The sequence below is a fragment of the Neovison vison genome, chromosome 3 (assembly GCF_020171115.1).
Source record: "Neovison vison isolate M4711 chromosome 3, ASM_NN_V1, whole genome shotgun sequence".
NCBI classification, from domain to species: domain Eukaryota; kingdom Metazoa; phylum Chordata; class Mammalia; order Carnivora; family Mustelidae; genus Neogale; species Neogale vison.
Genome location: NC_058093.1, coordinates 68,154,530 through 68,172,254, shown reverse-complemented (window position 1 = coordinate 68,172,254; position 17,725 = coordinate 68,154,530). Strand labels below are relative to the sequence as shown.

The 17,725-nt window shown below is 37.8% G+C and overlaps 1 long non-coding RNA gene and 1 other non-coding gene across 2 annotated transcripts in view; both read right to left on the bottom strand.

Moving 5' to 3' along the window:
• LOC122902589 overlaps window positions 1-17,725 on the bottom strand; it is a 61,822-nt gene that overhangs the window by 10,670 nt on the left and 33,427 nt on the right. The gene's annotated exons all lie outside the window — the stretch shown is intronic.
• LOC122903779 lies at window positions 11,308-11,414 on the bottom strand. The gene has a single exon (XR_006384005.1). It is a non-coding gene; the product is annotated as a U6 spliceosomal RNA (small nuclear RNA).

Here is a 17,725-nt window from a genome sequence, read left to right as displayed (position 1 = left end):
AAGTGTCTGCCTCCAGCTCAGGTCATGATCCCATGGTCCTGGGATCGAGTCGGGTTCCCTGATTGGGAGGGAGTTTGCTTCTTCCTCTCCCTCTGCATCCCTTTCCATTTGTGTTCTCTCTCACTCACTCTCTCTCAAATAAATAAAATAAACCTTTAAAAAAAAAACCACCTCTTATTTTTCTAGACACTGAGCAGGGTAGGAAAGTATGAGTTCAGATTCTGTCCAAAAGAACTTTACGAACTGGATGGGGAGACAACAAGCCCTACGTAAAACAATCGAAGTCATACACTACATGATTCAGGCAACTGTGGCATGAGCTCTCACTTCTTCCGTTGGCAGTGAAAGGGTGTTGGGCTGCATATAATGTTTTGTTCTGACAGTGCCTTGAGATTCTATAATCTTACAATGCTTCTGTGAATCTGTCATTATTTCCTCTTTCCATGTTTCTATATTGAGATTTTAAAAGGTCAAGAAATGGACCTAAAACAGTATGGAAAGTCTTGAAAAACAAACAGACTAGTCTAGAATCAACACAGACTCTGCGAGATCAGGACGTTCAGCTGATGGATTTTTCAGGTGCTTTTGTTAGGGGAAAAGTGAAAATCACAGCAAAAGCAGCTTATGTCAGGTTGGGATTTATTCAAAACAGAAGAGACCTTCCAGGTCAAGTTGTGAGGTCTTCTCCTAAGCCCTCAGTATCTGCAACTAACAAATGAGGCCCCAGGATGGAGCTCAGCTTTAGGCACTGAGAGATCCTGATCTACCAAAGAAAGATTCAAATATGTTCACTGTGACATACTTAAGAAAGAAAGCACCAGGCATGCAGTAGGTGATCAGTAAATATTTGTTGATGTAATTGAATAAATTGAGTGAGTGAATTGATAAATGAGTGGAAAAATGAATGAATGATTTTCATCAAAGTGTTTCAGGCTGGGTTCCCTGTTAAGCAGACTCAGGAGAAAGAGAAGTAGGAGGGAGAAGGGGATGTGGGTAGAGAAGGAGGAGGAAGAGGAGGAGGAAGGGAAGATGGAACAGAAAGAGAAGGAAGAGGATGAGGAAGAGGAGGATGATCGACAGAAAAGTTGAGCTCTGGTATAGTCTGAAATGAAGACCTCACCTCACCACAGTGGGGCTCTGGAGCTGGAGTGTTTTTGCAGTGTTGTTCCAAGCTGGCCCAAGAAGGCCTGGTCTCTACAGCTCCTTTGATCACTTTGATCCACTTTATATAAACTTTTTTTAAAGGAATTTATTTATTTACTTAACAGAGAGAGAGAGATCACAAATAGGCAGAGAGGCAGGCAAAGAGAGAGGGGGAAGCAGGCTCCCCACTGAGCAGAGAGCCTGATGTGGGGCTCAATCCCAGGACTCTGAGATCATGATCTGAAACAAAGGCAGAAGCTTAACCCACTGAGCCACCCAGGTGCCCCTATATCCACTTTCTTATGGGCTGTCCATAGAAGGAAGCCTTAGGCAAAGCAGATTCCCCAAAGAGGCAATCCCCAATGAAGGCTGACAGGAGAGACTGCCTTCTGGTAACCATAGCAGTAGTTGGAGAAATAAGTCTGCAGCAGATTGAATAGTGATCACCAGAAAGAGATATCCACATCCTAACTCCCACAACCTATGAATTTGACCTCTTTTGAAAAAAAGAGACTTGGGGTGCCTGGGTGGCTCAGTGGGTTAGGCCTCTGCCTTCGGCTCGGGTCGTGATCTCGGGGCCCTAGGATCAAGTCCCGCATCGGGCTCTCTGCTCGGCAGGGAGCCTGCTTCCCTCTCTCTCTCTCTGCCTGCCTCTCCATCTACTTGTGATTTCTCTCTGTCAAATAAATAAATAAAATCTTAAAAAAAAAAAGAAAGAAAAAAAGAAACTTTGCAGATGTAATTAAGTTGAAGATCTCACAATTTGATCATCCTGGCCTACGCAAATGGCCCCTAAATCCATGACAAGTGTCCTTATAAGAAACAGAAGAGAAGACAAAGAGACACAGGAAAGAAGGCCAGGAGAAGACAGAGGCTGGAGTTCTCCAACCCAAAACCAAGAACCACCTGGAGCCACAAGAAGTTAGAAGAAACAAGGATTCTACAGTTGAGTCTTTGGAAGGAGTGAGGTCCTGCTTCACTTGGATTTCAGACTTCTGGTCTCCAAAACTGGGAGAAAATAAGTTTCTGTTGTTTGAAGCTACCCAGTTTATGGCATTTCCCCCCATCATTCCTAGAAAACCAACACTAAGTCCTTCTTCCTGAAGGGGTATTTGGGTAACTTATCACAGTGTCCACCAACACTAGGATTGAGAAAAATGGCATTTCTGGTTAAAATCTATGGAAACTCAGAAATCCTTTGGAACATTCCAATTCAATTAAGGTTTGGGGGAGGGCCTGCTCGCAAGAAGTGATACAAAACAGACGTTGACAATCTTAACAATCATTAAGGTCACATAGATTCTGAGGCTGGTTATCTGCTCTCAGCATAAAATGGCCTAATTAACTAGCAGGACCCTGTAGAATTCCTAGAGGGAGGCTTACTTGGCAGTCTCTCAGAGATACCTACTTTACATTCATTCTTACCTTGAAATGGTATTTTTGCTATAGTATGTCTTATTTCCAAAGAAATACTTCTTGTTCTAATATGGTAGCTGTGCATTTATAGCCTTTTTATTTAAAAAGCCAAATTATACACATTATGTGTCTGTAATTGCTTATAAACTGTGTATGGTATAATTTAATTATATTTTGAATAAGAGATTTGCATTTTTTGTAAGAGCATTTGGTATTTAGCTACAAAGTTACTAAAAAAAATCAAATTGACATGGAGGGTTTTAAAATATTTACATTTCAACTAAAATAAAGGAAAAAAAGGTCCCAGATTTTTCTTACAGAGAATTAAAGTAATCATTACCATTCAGAAATAATGATCCATCAAGAAAATTGCATTTGTGCTATCTGAAAGAAGAGAGGATATATGTCTATGAAATATAAAGCATAGAACTAAAGGTTCATAGAAAAACCTGGAAAATCATCATAGCTTATTTGTGAAAAGCCTCTTGCCCTCATGAAATTTTGATGTGTTCTTTACATAACTGAATTGTTTCCCTTCATTGTTGAGTGTCACAAGGCAGAGAGGTCTAGAATTACCGTGTTATGAATGTGACTGAATTGATTTCAAAAATATTTCAAAATAAGTAGTTATGAACAGAGGACTGAAATTCCCATTTAACAATCAGTATTATTTTAAATGACTGCAAGATTTTTTTTCACATCTAGGCAGTACTAATTGGTCACACTGAACACAAAGAAATGTTATATTTGGAAATGTTAAAAACATCAGTTAAAATATCTTGAAACTTGGGCTTCAGTACAATTTCCTTGATGCTTTTAAGTCCAAGAAGCTCTCTAAGGAAGAAGAAAGTGAATAGAGCAGGAGGGAACAAATAAAGAGAAAGGTGGAAGAGGTGTGGGTAAGGAAGACTTGGGAGTGGGATGAAAGGAATTAAATTAAAAAGCACAGAAACAAATGGGACAAGCATTCAAAGAAGAGATTTCCAGTCTTAAACTCTTCTAGATAATAGAAAATCAGAGAACACTACCTAACTCATTTTGGAAAGCAAGTATTGCCATAATACCAAAGGGCAGATAGGGGCACTCTAAGGATAAACATTTACAGGGCAATTTTTCTCATGAACATGGATATAAAAATCACAGATAAAATGTTGGGAGCCTGAATTTAGTATAAAAAAGGTAATAAACTGGGGCGCCTGGGTGGCTCAGTGGGTTGGGCCTCTGCCTTTGGCTCAGGCCATGATCCTAGGGTCCTGGGATCGAGCCCCACATTGGGCTCTCTGCTCACCAGAGAACCTGCTTCCTCCTCCCTCCTTCTCTCTCTCTCTCTGCCTGATTCTCTGCCTACTTGTGATCTTGGTCTGTCAAATAAATAAAATAAAATTATTTTTTAAAAAAGTAATAAACCATGATGCGATTAAGTTTATTTCAGGAAAGCAGAATTAGTTCAATATTAGAAAATCTTTTATCATTGTCGTATTAACAAAATGAAGGAGAAAAAGCACAAGAATGTTTTGACCAATGTAGAAAAAATGTCTGACATACAGCAAAAAGAATTCATGATTTTAAGCAATGCTTAGCAAACCAGGAATGGGAAGGACCTTTCATTCTGATAAAAAGCAGCTACCAATTACATAGAATAAACATTAAATGTGAAATATTTCCTCTCCTCTCTGAAGTCCCTCTTTTTAAAGTCATGAATGAGACAAGGATGCCCACTGTTATTACTACTTCCAGTTCAGTATTGTATTGGAGGTATAATGGGAGAAGGAAAGGAGAACAAGAAGTAAAATTGCCAATATTTTCAGGGAATATGTTTGTTTACATAGAAAATCTAAAAGAACACACAAATTATTACAAATCTAAATTGCCCCAGTCAACAGATTTCTAGAATCCACAAACAGAAAATATAATTCTAAAAATATTCATCATCTAAATATTGTATTAAAAATACCTATGAATAGATATTAAAGGAAGATAATAAATGAAAATATCAAATGAGACTTAAGTAAAAAGAAGAGAAATAATAATAGGAAGAGAGAACCAGTATTATAATGGTATAAATATTCTCCAAATTGATCTAAAAATCAATGTAATTCCAACTAAAATCCCAACAGAGCTTGGCAAGCTGATTCTAAAGTCAGGTGTAGAATAGCAAAGGTCAAGAAATACCAAGACACACAGACACACACAAAAAAAAAAAAAAAAGAAAGAAATACCAAGACACTCTAGAAGGATAACAAAATGAAGAAATCTGCTCTACCCTGATATTAAAACTTAATATAAAGTTATAGTAATTATGCCACTATGGGATTGGCATAGGGGCAAATAGAATGTAGAGTCTAGAAGTTGACCCACACATATGTGGAAACTTGCTCTAGCACAGAAGTGGTATTACAGACCACTCAGAAAAGGAGAGTTTGTCAACTAATGGTACTAGAAAACTATATGGGAAAAAAATGAAATTGGAATCTATACCTTACACCATACCCCAAATTTCAGTTTCAGTTTGCATTAAAGATTCAAATGTGAAAAGTAAAATTTTTTGTTTTTTAGAAAAAATTATGGAAGAAATATTTTATGACCCCAGGTTCTTAAACAAGATTCACAAAGTTCTAACAGAGGAAGTTTGATGAATTTTAGTACATTAAAATTAAGAACACTTGATTATTAAAGAGCCACCATTAATAAGCCAATAGGCACATGAAAAGATGCTCAGTATCACTAATCATCAGGGCAATGCAAATCAAAATCACAATGAGGTATCACCTTATACCTATCAGCTAAAATAACAAACACAAGAAATAATTAATGTAGGTGAGGATGTCAAAAAAAAGAAACTCTACTAGAATGTAAATTGGTACAACTACTATGGAAAACAGTACGGAGGTTCCTCAAAAAATTAAAAATAGAGGTACCATATGATCTGGCAATTCCTCTAGTGGTCATTTATCTGAAGAAAAAGGAAACACTAATTCCAAAACATATATGCATCCCTATGTTCATTGCAACCTTATTTACAACAGCTAAGATATGGAAACAACCCAAGTATCCATGGATACATAAGTGGATAAATAAGATTAGATAGATAGATAGATATGATATACAGATATATATATATATGTGTGTGTGTGTGTGACAAAGACAAATACTGCATGATTTCATTTATATATGAAATCTAAAAAACAAAACAAAACAAAATTCAGACTCATAGATAGAAGAGATTGGTGGTTGCCAGAGGGGGGTTGTGGGGGTGAAAATGATTAAGAATTTCCAGTTATAAAATAACTAAGCACTGAGTGTTATACACAACTGATAAATTATTGAATACTACATCTGAAACTAAGTATGTATTATGTTGGCTAACTGAATTTAAATTTTAAAAAAGGCCCCAATAACTTGCAACAAAAATAACTAAGTTGTGGGTATTTAATGTACAGCATGGAATATAGTCAATAATATTGTATTAATTTACAGATTGTAACATACTAATTGTGGTGACCATTTATCAATGTATCAATGTCAAATCACTATATCTGAAACTAATATGACACTGAATGTTAAGCATGCCTCAATAAAAAACGAAAAGACAAGTCATAATCTGGAAGAAGATATTTGTAACACACATAATGAACATATTGGCATCCAGAACATATAAAATGTTAAAAAATCAATATAAAAAGTTAAGAACAACCCAGAAGAAAAGTGAGCAGAAAGCATGAGCAGGCATTTCACAGACATGTAATATGACTGCCCCCAAAATGTATGAAAAACATGCTAATCTTAGTAGTAATCAGGGAAACACAAATTAAGATCATAAGAAGTTATCAGTTTTCGGGACGCCTGGGTGGCTCAGTGGGTTAAGCCGCTGCCTTCGGCTCTGGTCATGATCCCAGAATCCTGGGATCGAGTCCCGCATGGGCTCCTTGCTTGGCAGGGAGCCTGCTTCTCTCTCTGCCTCTGCCAGCCTCTCTGCCTGCTTGTGTGCTCTCTCTCTCTCTCTCCCTCTCCCTGACAAATAAATAAATGAAATATTTTTAAAAAAAGAAGTTATCAGTTTTCATCCTCCATATTGGCAAACATTTCAAAGTTGGAAAATATCAAATTCTGGTTAGGATATGATGCAAAAAGAACTCTCATATACTATTGGTAAACATATAAGCCAATATAACTCTTTTGGAGAAGAGTTTGCCATTATCTCATAAAAATAAAGATGGGCATCTCCTCTGATTCCATTCCCTATATGTATACCAGAAGAAATACATTCATATGTTCACCAAAAACATTGATATTTATATTATTCAAGAATTGGAAACAACTCAAATGTCCAACAAAAGAATGGATTAAAAAAAAGAATAGATACAAAATGGCAGTATGTTCATCCTTTAGACTCTCATGGTACAATATAAATGAACTATGACTGCTCAGATCAAGAGCTGAGTCTTATGAACATGATACTGAGATGAAGTTGAGATGTAGAGCAAGTTGCAGAAATAAAAAGTACATTATATGAAGCCCAAAACATGCACAACTAAACCACGTATCTTTTAGCATTGCAACTCTATGTGGTAAAGCAATAAAGTTAAACCAAGAGAATCGTAAACATAATTTCAGGATAATGATTCTCTTTGGAGTGGAGGGTAGGACCAGGGAGAGGCAAATAATGGGCAAATGTGGGTACAAGGGAGTTCATTTTTTTTTAAGATAAAATATACATGTATTTTTAGTTTGTGAAACATTTCAAAGAGAGGAAGCCATCCTAGAACTAAAATAAGTCTGATTTTACAAATGGGTCAAGTGAGGCCCTTACTTGTGCTTATCAGAGTAATCCGTTTGTGCTGTGCTAATGTTAATAATCTGAGGGAAAAGGAAACAAAAACCGCGAGAAAGAGGAAGTTAGAAAGTAAAATGATGGGAAGAAAGAGAATAGGAAAGAAGAAACTTCCAGGTAGGATGGGTTTAGAAATATGTTTTGGTGTTTTAAAAATCTGATCACCACCTCTTTAACCAATCTGCTAAAAAATAATGCACCTAGAGACATCATCAATTCACATTCTGTAATGCAGAAAGAAAACACCTGCTTGGTGTCTTGTCTCTGGAAATCAGGTAGAAAACACTGACTACCTGGGAGAGCCCGTAGTCGTCTTCCATTCGCACATTTAAAAAAAAATTAAGACAGTATTTTTTTTTTTTTTTAGTGCTGTTGTAGGTTTATTTATCCATTTACCTACTGAAGAATGTCTTGGTTGCTTCTGACTTTGGGCAATTATGAATAAAGATGCTATAAATGTCCATGTGCAGGTTTCTGTGTGAACATAAGTTTTCAACTTCTTTGGGTAAATGCCAAGGACTCAACTGCTGGATCATATGGTAAGAGTGTGTTTTGTTTTGTAAGAAACCACTAAACTGTCTTCCACAGTGTCTGTACCATTTTGCCTTCTCACCATCAGTAAAGGAGAGTGTCTGTTTTTCCACATCCTTGTCAGCATTTGGTGTTGTCAGTGTTCCAGGTTTTGGCCATTCTAATAGGGGTTTAGTGGTATCTCATTGTTGTTTTCATTTGCATTTCCCTGATGACATATGATGTGGAGCGTCTTTTCATGTGCTTATTTATCACCTGTACATCTTTTTTGGTGAGAGATCTCTTAGGATCTTTGAACCACTTTTTAATCAGGCTGTTTGTTTTCTTGTTGAGTTTTAAGAGTTTTTCATATATTTTGGATAACAGTCCTTTGTTAGACATGGCTTTTGCAGATATTTTCTTTGTGGTTTTCTCACTTTCTTGACACTTTCAGATAGAAAATTTTCATTTTAATGAACTCTAGTTTATCAATTATTTATTTCTTTCATGAATTGTGCCTTTGTCATGTCTAAAAAGTCATTGCCAGGCTTCTGAATTGGTGAGAACATGAAGATTCTGGGAGGTGGTACAACTGGACAGGACATGGAAACTTCTCCCCACTTTTCACACACCTTACCCTATGCATCTCTTCCATCTGGCTACCCCTGTATTCTTTCATGATAAACTAGTAATCTAGAGGCCCCAGGGAACGGTGGAAAGATACAGAGTCTGAGACCAGTCTTGGGCTTTGATCCTGTTTCTGTCTCTTCACAGCCCTGAAGCTTTGGACAGTTCACTAACTCTGTATCACTTTTCTACATTGTAGGATAATCTGTCTGGCATATAAGAAATAATCAGTAAATTTAAACAGGCTAACCCAATCTCAAAAAAAAAAAAAGTCATTGCCATACCCAAGATTATCTAGGTATTCTCCTATGTTATCTTCTTTTCATAGTTTTCCATTTTTAATTTAAGTTTTTTATTTATTTTGAGTTAATTTTTATGACGGGTGTAAGGTCTGTGTCCAGATTTCTTTTTGCATGTGGATGTTCACTTGCCGGAGTACCATTGTTGAAAAGATTATCTTTGCTCCATTGTATTGTCTCTACTTCTTGTCAAAAATCAGTTGACTATACTTACGTGGGTCTATTTCTAGGCCCTCTACTCTAATCCATGGATCTATTTGTGTATTCTTCCACCAATACAAACTGTCTTCATTACTGTAGCTTTATAATAAATCTTGAAGCTGTGTAGCGTCAGTGCTCCAACTTTGTTCTTCTCCTTCAATATTGTGTCAGTTATTCTGGGCCTTTTGCTTTTTCACATAAACTTTAGAATCAATTTGCTGATATCTATAGAATAACTTTCTGGGATTTTATTGGAATTGCATTGAATCTACAGATCAAGTTGGGAAGAACTGGCATCTTGACAATATTGGGTCTTCTTATCTATGAACATGGAATATCTCTCCATGTATTTAGTTCTTTGATTTTATTCATCAGAATTTTGTGATTTCCCTCACATAGAATTTGTACATATTTTGTTAGATTTACATCTAAATTTTCACTTTTGGGGTGCTAATGCAAGTGGTATTATGTTTACATTTTCAAATTCTACTTGTTCATCTCTGGTATATAGGAAGGTGATTAACTTTTGAATATTTTCCTGTATCCTTCAACCTTGCTCTAAATTGCTTATTATTCCAGGAGTATTTTTTCCAATTTTTTTTCAGATTTTCTACATTGGCAATCATGTCATCTGTGGTGAGAAGAGACATCCTTGTCTGATCTTAGTAGGAAAGCTTCATGTTTCTCACTAATAAGTATGATGCTAGCTATAGGTTTTTGTAGATATTCTTCATTGAGTTGAGGTGTTCCCCTCTATCCATAGTTTATTGAGTTTTCACCATGAATAGTATTGGATTTTATCAAATGCTTTTTCTGCATCTATGGATATGACCATGTGATTTTTCTTTTTCAGTCTGTTGAAGTGATATATTACATTGATTTTTTTGGAATGATGAACCAATTTAAATACCTGAGCCACTAGCACATTTTAACACTGATTGATTATATTAGTTAGTTGAGACCTTGGACCTGGAAAGGTTGAAAGTTAGGGTCAGGTAAACTAGGGAAGTAGGTATGGCAGGAAAGGAAGAGTGCTCAAGAGGGTGGGTGTGAAAACTTCTGGCTGGGGAAGGAATAGGTAGAAGGAGAGAGCAGAGGTGAAGGGGACTAGAAATCAGGCCCTGGGGAAGAAAGGAATGGTTTTGTCCAAGATAGACCTAAGCCTGACAAAAAGAAGAAAGGGAAAACAGATTATCACTATTTCAATACATACTCCATTGACTCTGTGGGTACATCTATTATGGATATTGTTATAAAATGGTGATGGAAAACTATAGAAATCTAACATCTACCCAAGGTGGGACTACAAGATTCCTTTATATGTAGTATGATTTCAGAAGGTTGGAGATGATCTTGAATCTTGGCTGAAACTCCATAATCCCTATACTAAATGTCTGAAATTCTGTTACTGGATGTCTTCATGAAGATATGTCTCTTTCCCTCTGCAAGGAGAATGGCATGTATTGCTTTCTGGAATCTCTTTTCCTTTGAAGTTAGAAAGTTTTATAGGCTGAGCTGCTGAATAATAGTCTAGAAACTGAGCCCAACATAAAATTCGAAGGACAAGCCATAATGCCATCAAGCTTAGTGAGAGGAAAGTGGTGGCAATTTTTTAATATGCAGACTTTTTTTTTTTTGGCATTTTGGTGGTGGTTATTGTCAATTATTTTATTTATTTTTAATTTTAATTTTTAATTTTTTTAATTTCTTTTCAGTGTACCAGAATTCATCCTTTATGCACCACACCCAGTGCTCCATGCAATACGTGCCCTCCATAATACCCACCACCAGGCTCACCCAACTTCCCACTCCCCGCCCCTTCACAACCCTCAGATTGTTTTTGAGAGTCCATAGTCTCTCATGGTTCATCTCCCCCTCCAATTTCCCCCAACTCCCTTCTCCTCTCCATCTTCCCATGTCCTCCATGTTATTTCTTATGCTCCACAAATAAGTGAAACCAGGAGATAATCGACTCTCTGTGCTTGACTTATTTCACTCAGCATAATCTCTTCCAGTCCCATCCATGTTGCTACAAAAGTTGCGTATTCATCCTTTCTGATGAGGGATAATACTCCGTAGTATATATGGAGCACATCTTCCTTATCCATTTGTCCATTGAAGGGCATCTTGGTTCTTTCCACAGTTTGGCGACTGTGGCCATTGCTGCTATGAACATTGGGGTACAGATGGCCCTTCTTTTCACTACATCTGTATCTTTGGGGTAAAAACCCAGTAGTTAATATCCAGACTCTTAACCAAGGAAATAAATTTTTTTTAAAAAAAAATACGGAACACTTCACGAATTTATGTGTCATCCTTGCTCAGGGGCCATGCTAATCTTCTCTGTATTGTTCCAATTTTAGTATATGTGCTGCCGAAGCGAGCACAGGAAATAAAAATGTTAAACAGAATTTCAGTGAGACAGTTTTGATCAATTAATCGCCAATAAAATATCATGTTGTACTATATAACACATAAATCTTCATGTACCTCAACAAATAGATGCATTTTGCATTACACTTTGTTTCCATGTTTCAAACAACTGAGAGTTTTAAATTAAAACTTTTTAAAAAATCTGTTTCAAAACTTACCCCTGGACCAACAATGGCTTGCCATGTTACTGGACTAAGATCCAATATCTCTCTACTCACATGCTTGTATATGGGTTTTTCACCCTTTATACTATAGAGCAAATATTGAATGGTACTTGATTATCAAGTTACTATTAAATGAAATAGAGGTTGCTTTATATATTCACCCAAAGAGGTATCTTTTAATGTATTGTCACAAAAGTAAACAATGAACTTTAAACACTTCCTGTACATCAAATTAGCTTCTCATTTTTCCAAACGACACATATATTTGGCACACTTTCAAAAGACATATTATGGCATTTTAAATTCACCTATTTTGCAGTTTAAACTATTTTGCATACATTTTTTCATGATTCACCAGGACAGCAAAGAATCTCTCAGGTTGATTTTAGCTGTCAAAGGAGACCATGTGATTCTTTGCATCCACGAAAACAGAATTTTCCAGAGACCAAATAGTCTCCATGGGAGTGTGCTCTTTTTCTTTAGTCCAAGCTCTGGTTTGTGTGTGTGTGTCAGACAGTGAGGACACTGTCAGCTTCTGGCTAAGGCTGAAGGAGGTGAGGAAAGAGAACCTGTAGGGACAGAGAAGATGAAAACTAAGCACCAGATAATGCTTGATATGAGATGAAAAGAATTTCTGAATCAATGAACTTTCCAAAACCATCTATGGATTATCAATGTGCTGGAATACCCTTCAACCAACCAGAGCTTGGATCAAACAAAAAGAACACATAGGTGGTGTTTAATTTCCCATGGAGACTGTTTGGTCTCTGGAAAATTCTGTTTTCATGGATGCAAAGAATCACATGCTCTCCTTCAACAGCTGTAATCAACCTGAGAGATTCTTTGCTGCCTTGGTGAATATCTCAGCCCACTCAAGATCCACTAAGGGGAATCATGTAAAGATGTCCAAGAAACTGTGAGACTGTCTTTAATTGCTGACACATTATCCAACACTTCTTAGATTTCCACACTATCACTCAATCATTAGTATCCTTGAAGGGAGACATGACATAAATGTATATATTTAAAATTGATTCCATAAAATGATGCTAACTAATATTTTTATTATATGCATTAGGGAACATTTTAATTCTTCATTTTCAGATATTTCTGCTTTTTCAAAACTGCCAGGCATTTTGCCAGAACTTTACATTTCACCCTTTTTAGAAAATGTTTCAGAAGCACTTGATTTTGTATTGTATTCTCCTATCTAGGCAGATCATATAGCTGAGCTCAGAATCTTCAGACATCTGTCCCTTCAACCAAATGCATTCATCACTCCTTCCCAGATCCTTGGAAAGTTCAACCCAGAAGCCCCCTTGCCACATCCAGCAAAGCTCCGCATCAGCCACCACATGATCTCAGTGCAGAGCCCTTGCTCTTCATTCCCCCACTTTGGGAGCCACTGTCAGAGTCAGAGATATCACAGGTCTACTTTACTCACAAACATGAAGAAGCAACTAATGCTGACCGAGCATTTAGAAGACATCAATTCTGTCTTGAGTAACTTCTCATTTTACCTTCTCAACAAGCAACACTGGGAGATGGGAATGACCACTATCTGTACATCTGGAAATGGAGACTGAATTAGAGAACTTCGCCATACTAAGATATTTGTGTAGCTGAGATTGGAAGGTATGAATCACTTAGTATTTTCACTGGTAACTAGATTATCACTAAATATAGTTTAGATATATATGTATGTGTGAGCAATGCTCGCAACCTGTATTTGATTCTAGGATAAAAATCTCCAGTAGGTCAGCTCCTCTCATTTGCTTTCTGCTGGTCACTGTGGTCCTTTGCATCCATTTACGGAATTAAAATTTTTAGAGAATAAAATAGAAATGTGGATGATGTATATATTTTTAAGTGCTAATTTGTCTTTTTACAAATAAAATGTCGTTTGTGTGATGGCAGCATTTGAAGCTTCTGGGCGCAAGATTTAGTGTTGGCACAGAGATGTCCTAAGCACGGTGCAAAGCCACCCTGCCCGGAGACCAAGAGCAGACAGCAGTTCCTGGGAGATTCTTGGAGGTGTAATGCCTGGGTCCAGAGGTAGGAGTCTCTGGAGGGGGTTTTCTCTCCCAGCTCTGCCGGGAAGGAGCCCCCTGGGCCCCTGAGCATCGCAGCCTTGGTGAGGACACTGCTCCCCAGCATCCTTGGGAGGGCACAAACCAGCAAGCAGGGATTGGAAATGGAGGGGACACGATGAGTGACTAGAGCTTGCAGACTGGTTTAGAAGCAACTGGAAAATATCCCTCTGGAATCTCTCAGAAACAGCTGGGGCAGAAGGTCATTGCCAAGAGGTTAGGAATCTCATGGGACTCCAGGCCACTGCTTCATGATGTTCTGTCTCTAGTTTTCTTCTGCAACCTCTTTGTTCCCTGCAAGAAAGTGGGGGAGAGCCTGGCACTGGGGCTGATTGCTTGCACATGAATCTCAGTCCTTCTCTCACCATGTGGCTTTTATTGTCTCTGAGCTTGCATGTTCAGGTGCGCGAAGACAAGGTGCAGTACTCCCTTCACTCTGGGAGGGGCAGTAGGAAAGGCTGGCAGCCTGAGGCTGAACCAGGTGGTACTACGCAGTCTCCATTCTCCACCCATTCTCCACCAGGCATGGGGAGCGCCATGTGAATTCTAGTCCAATCTCTGGAGATTCTAGTTCAATGCATATAAAAGGAAGGCCTAGGAATGTAGGGATTTTAAATCAGTACTGACCTGAACTATCTGCGCAATGGAGTCTGCTTTACTATTATGTAGGTCACATAGAAGGGTATAGTAAAATCTAAATGGTCTGCAAACCAACTCCTTTTGGGCACCTTTAAACACCATAGAATATGGGTCAATCTTAATTTTCTTTTTTTTTTGATGATAATTCCATTATAATTAACATGCAGTGTTATATTAGCTTAGGTGTACAATACACTGATTCAACATTTCCATATAATACTCAGTGCTCATCAAGTAAGTATACTCTTTTTTCCCCCCACAGATTTATTTGAGAAAGAGAGAGCAAGAGAGTACAAGGGGTAGGGGGTGAGGGCCGAGGGAGAGGGAGAGAGAATCTCCAGCAGACTCATCGCTGAGTGCAGAGCCCAATGCTGTGCTCATCCCAGGATCCTGAGGTCACCACCCCAGCCAAAATCAAGAGTCGGCTGCTCAACCAACTGAGCCACCAAGGGGCCCCAAGAGAATTATACTCTTAATCCCCTTCACCCATTTCACCACCACCCCCACCCCCTCTCTGGGAACCATCAGTCTGTTCTCTACAACCAGGAGTCTGTTTTAGATTTCTCTCTCTCTTTTCCTTTGTTCATTTGTTTCTTAAATTCCATATATGAATGAAATCATATAGTATTTGTCTTAATCTGACTGGCTTATTATACTGTCTACATCCATTCATGTTGTTGCAAATGGTAAGATTTCATTCTTTTTATGGAATAATGGAATAATGTTCTATTATTATATATACTATTCCATATATATGTGTGTATATATATCCCATCTCCTTTATCTATTCATCTATCAATGGACACTTGGACTGCTTCTAATACGGGCCTATCTTAAAATGGTCTGAGATATTTTCCCTTTGAACCACTTCATTAAATTACCAGCAACTGACCCATTAACAAACCAATGACAGAGAAAATAGTCTTATATTGTGTAGGCAAAGCATATAAATCTACTTCGATATGAAGGGAAAATTGGCATCTGGGTTTGCACTTGGCTGCCCTCAAAGTTAATTCACTCATACATAAAATTTTAAAGGCTGCAAGAAAAAAATGTTTTTCAATGAGTTCCTTCAGAATAAATTTTGCAAAGCCACTTTTGGGTGCTTTTCCAATTTTTCCAGAAATTCTGGTCCTCAGACTAGGTAAAAATAGTATCTGGAAATATAGATGAATGATTATTAAGAAAATGTGCCCAACTTTAAGTGTAAAAAGAGAACTGGAGCCTAAAACAAGCCTCATTTTTAAAAAAAAATTAGGTCCAATAAAACTATGCAAAGCCTATGTAGACTTCTGTGAGGTACTGTTGTTTTGATAACGACCCACCTCACCAACTCACCCTGAAGGCAGAAAATATCTGTTTTGTTAGCAAAAGCCTGGGCTACTTTGGAACAGTTAGCAAATAATTGCTATATTTACCATAAAGTCAGTTGTGGTAGTCAACATTCATTCATGTGGTTCTCGGCCAGCTACTGTGGTCTCATCTCCCTGTACAGCAGCAGGAGTGAACAGGCAGAATCCATGTGCATACCCCAGAAAAGACCACAATTCAAATGCAGCACCTGGGCCACTTGTGAGGCTCTAGGATACTACAATCACAGTCCAGATGAACATGTCTACAATCTATAGTCCAGACAGGTAAACACTACGATCCAGGTGAGTATGCACCTGCGGCCCTACAGATCCTGGGGCAAAAGACAACCACAGGAAAACATCATCCAACAAACCCAGGAACAGAAGCATCAAGAGCCAGAGATCACGTGGGCCAGCACACTCCTTTCCGTTTCCACTCTCCGCACCTTTTTCCAACACCAGTGCCGACAGCTCACAGAACTGCAATCTAGGACGAGAGGACAGGCTTCCTTCCTGCTAAGTCTAATAGTGCCCACTTTGGATTCCAGGTCATTTTTGTCTAAGTTGACCTATACATCCAATGTGTGATTTATACTGAGTTGCTGACCTTTCACCATCACTGCTCTAATCTGCTTTGTATTAAAAATAATCACCATTGCTTCTTTTTCTTTTCCAAAGAATGTGGGTACACTTAAGGGTGCAAATATCAGCAAAGTGTTATTTTTTTTAAGATTTTTATTTTATTTATTTGTCATAGAGAGAGAAGCAAGAGCAAGCACAGGCAGACAGAGTGGCTGGCAGAGGCAGAGGGAGAAGCAGGCTCCCTGCCAAGCAAGGAGCCCGATGTGGGACCCGATCCCAGGATGCTGGGATCATGACCTGAGCCGAAGGCAGCCGCTTAACCCACTGAGCCACCCAGGCGTCCCCAAAGTGTTATTTTTAAAAATAACATTAAGTTGGTATAAAAAAAAGAAGCTAATGCTTCTAAGTGAAATAAGTCAGCCAGAGAAAGACAAGGACCATATGATTTCACTTTATGCAAAATCTAAAAAACAAATAAACAAACAACAAAAAGAGAAACACTCATAAATACAGAGAACAAGCCCATGGTTGCCTGAGGGGAGGTGATGGATGGGTGGGGGAAATATATGAAAGAGATTAAAAGGTGCAAACTTTTAGTTACAAAGGAAGTAAGTTATGGGGGATAAAAAGTGTATCATAGAGAATATAGTCAATAATATTTACTAACTTTGTATGGTGACTGGTGGTAACTAGGCCTATCATGGCGAGCATTTTATAATGTATATAATTGTCAAATCACTATGTTGTGTACCTGAAACTAACATATGTCAACTATGATAAATAAATACATAAACAAGTAACCAAAAAAGGAAAAGAAAAAGAAAACAAAACAAAAAAACCAGAAGCCACAATTTAACTGGGGGGCGGGGAAACTAATACAAGTCTTGGCCAAGTTTAAAAGTCAGAATTTATCAGTGCCATTGATAAATGCACACCCTCCCTTCTGCCCATTTCTCCCCACCACCCTCACAAAGGTTGTTACAAAAACACCTCTCAGATTGCTGGGGTTGATTACAGTGCCCTCATGTGTCTCTGCCTTGCAATGCCATTTTAAGGCTTTCAAAGAATGTATTATTTACATTCACAGTGTGATATAATTAGTAATGGCATTTTTAAGCAGCAGAAGCAAGTCCAAATCTTTCAAAATACACATACAAGATTGGACAAGCTTTGAAGAGCCATAAATGGCTCAGATTAGTCACCCCTGGGCTTATGTCATTGAATTTTAAATTTAATGACAAAAAGTCAACAAAGATTTGACACCAAAGAAATAAATATATCTAAGGGGCAGTTGATGAAAATATTACATTCTCCTTGAAAATCAATTCAAAGCCACCTTAAACCTTGAATTTTTATGCTTTTGAAACCAAGTTGCTTTTATCTCCTCTGTTCAGATTTTGAAGAACTCTAATTGTACATTTTGTGAGAAAATGCCTGT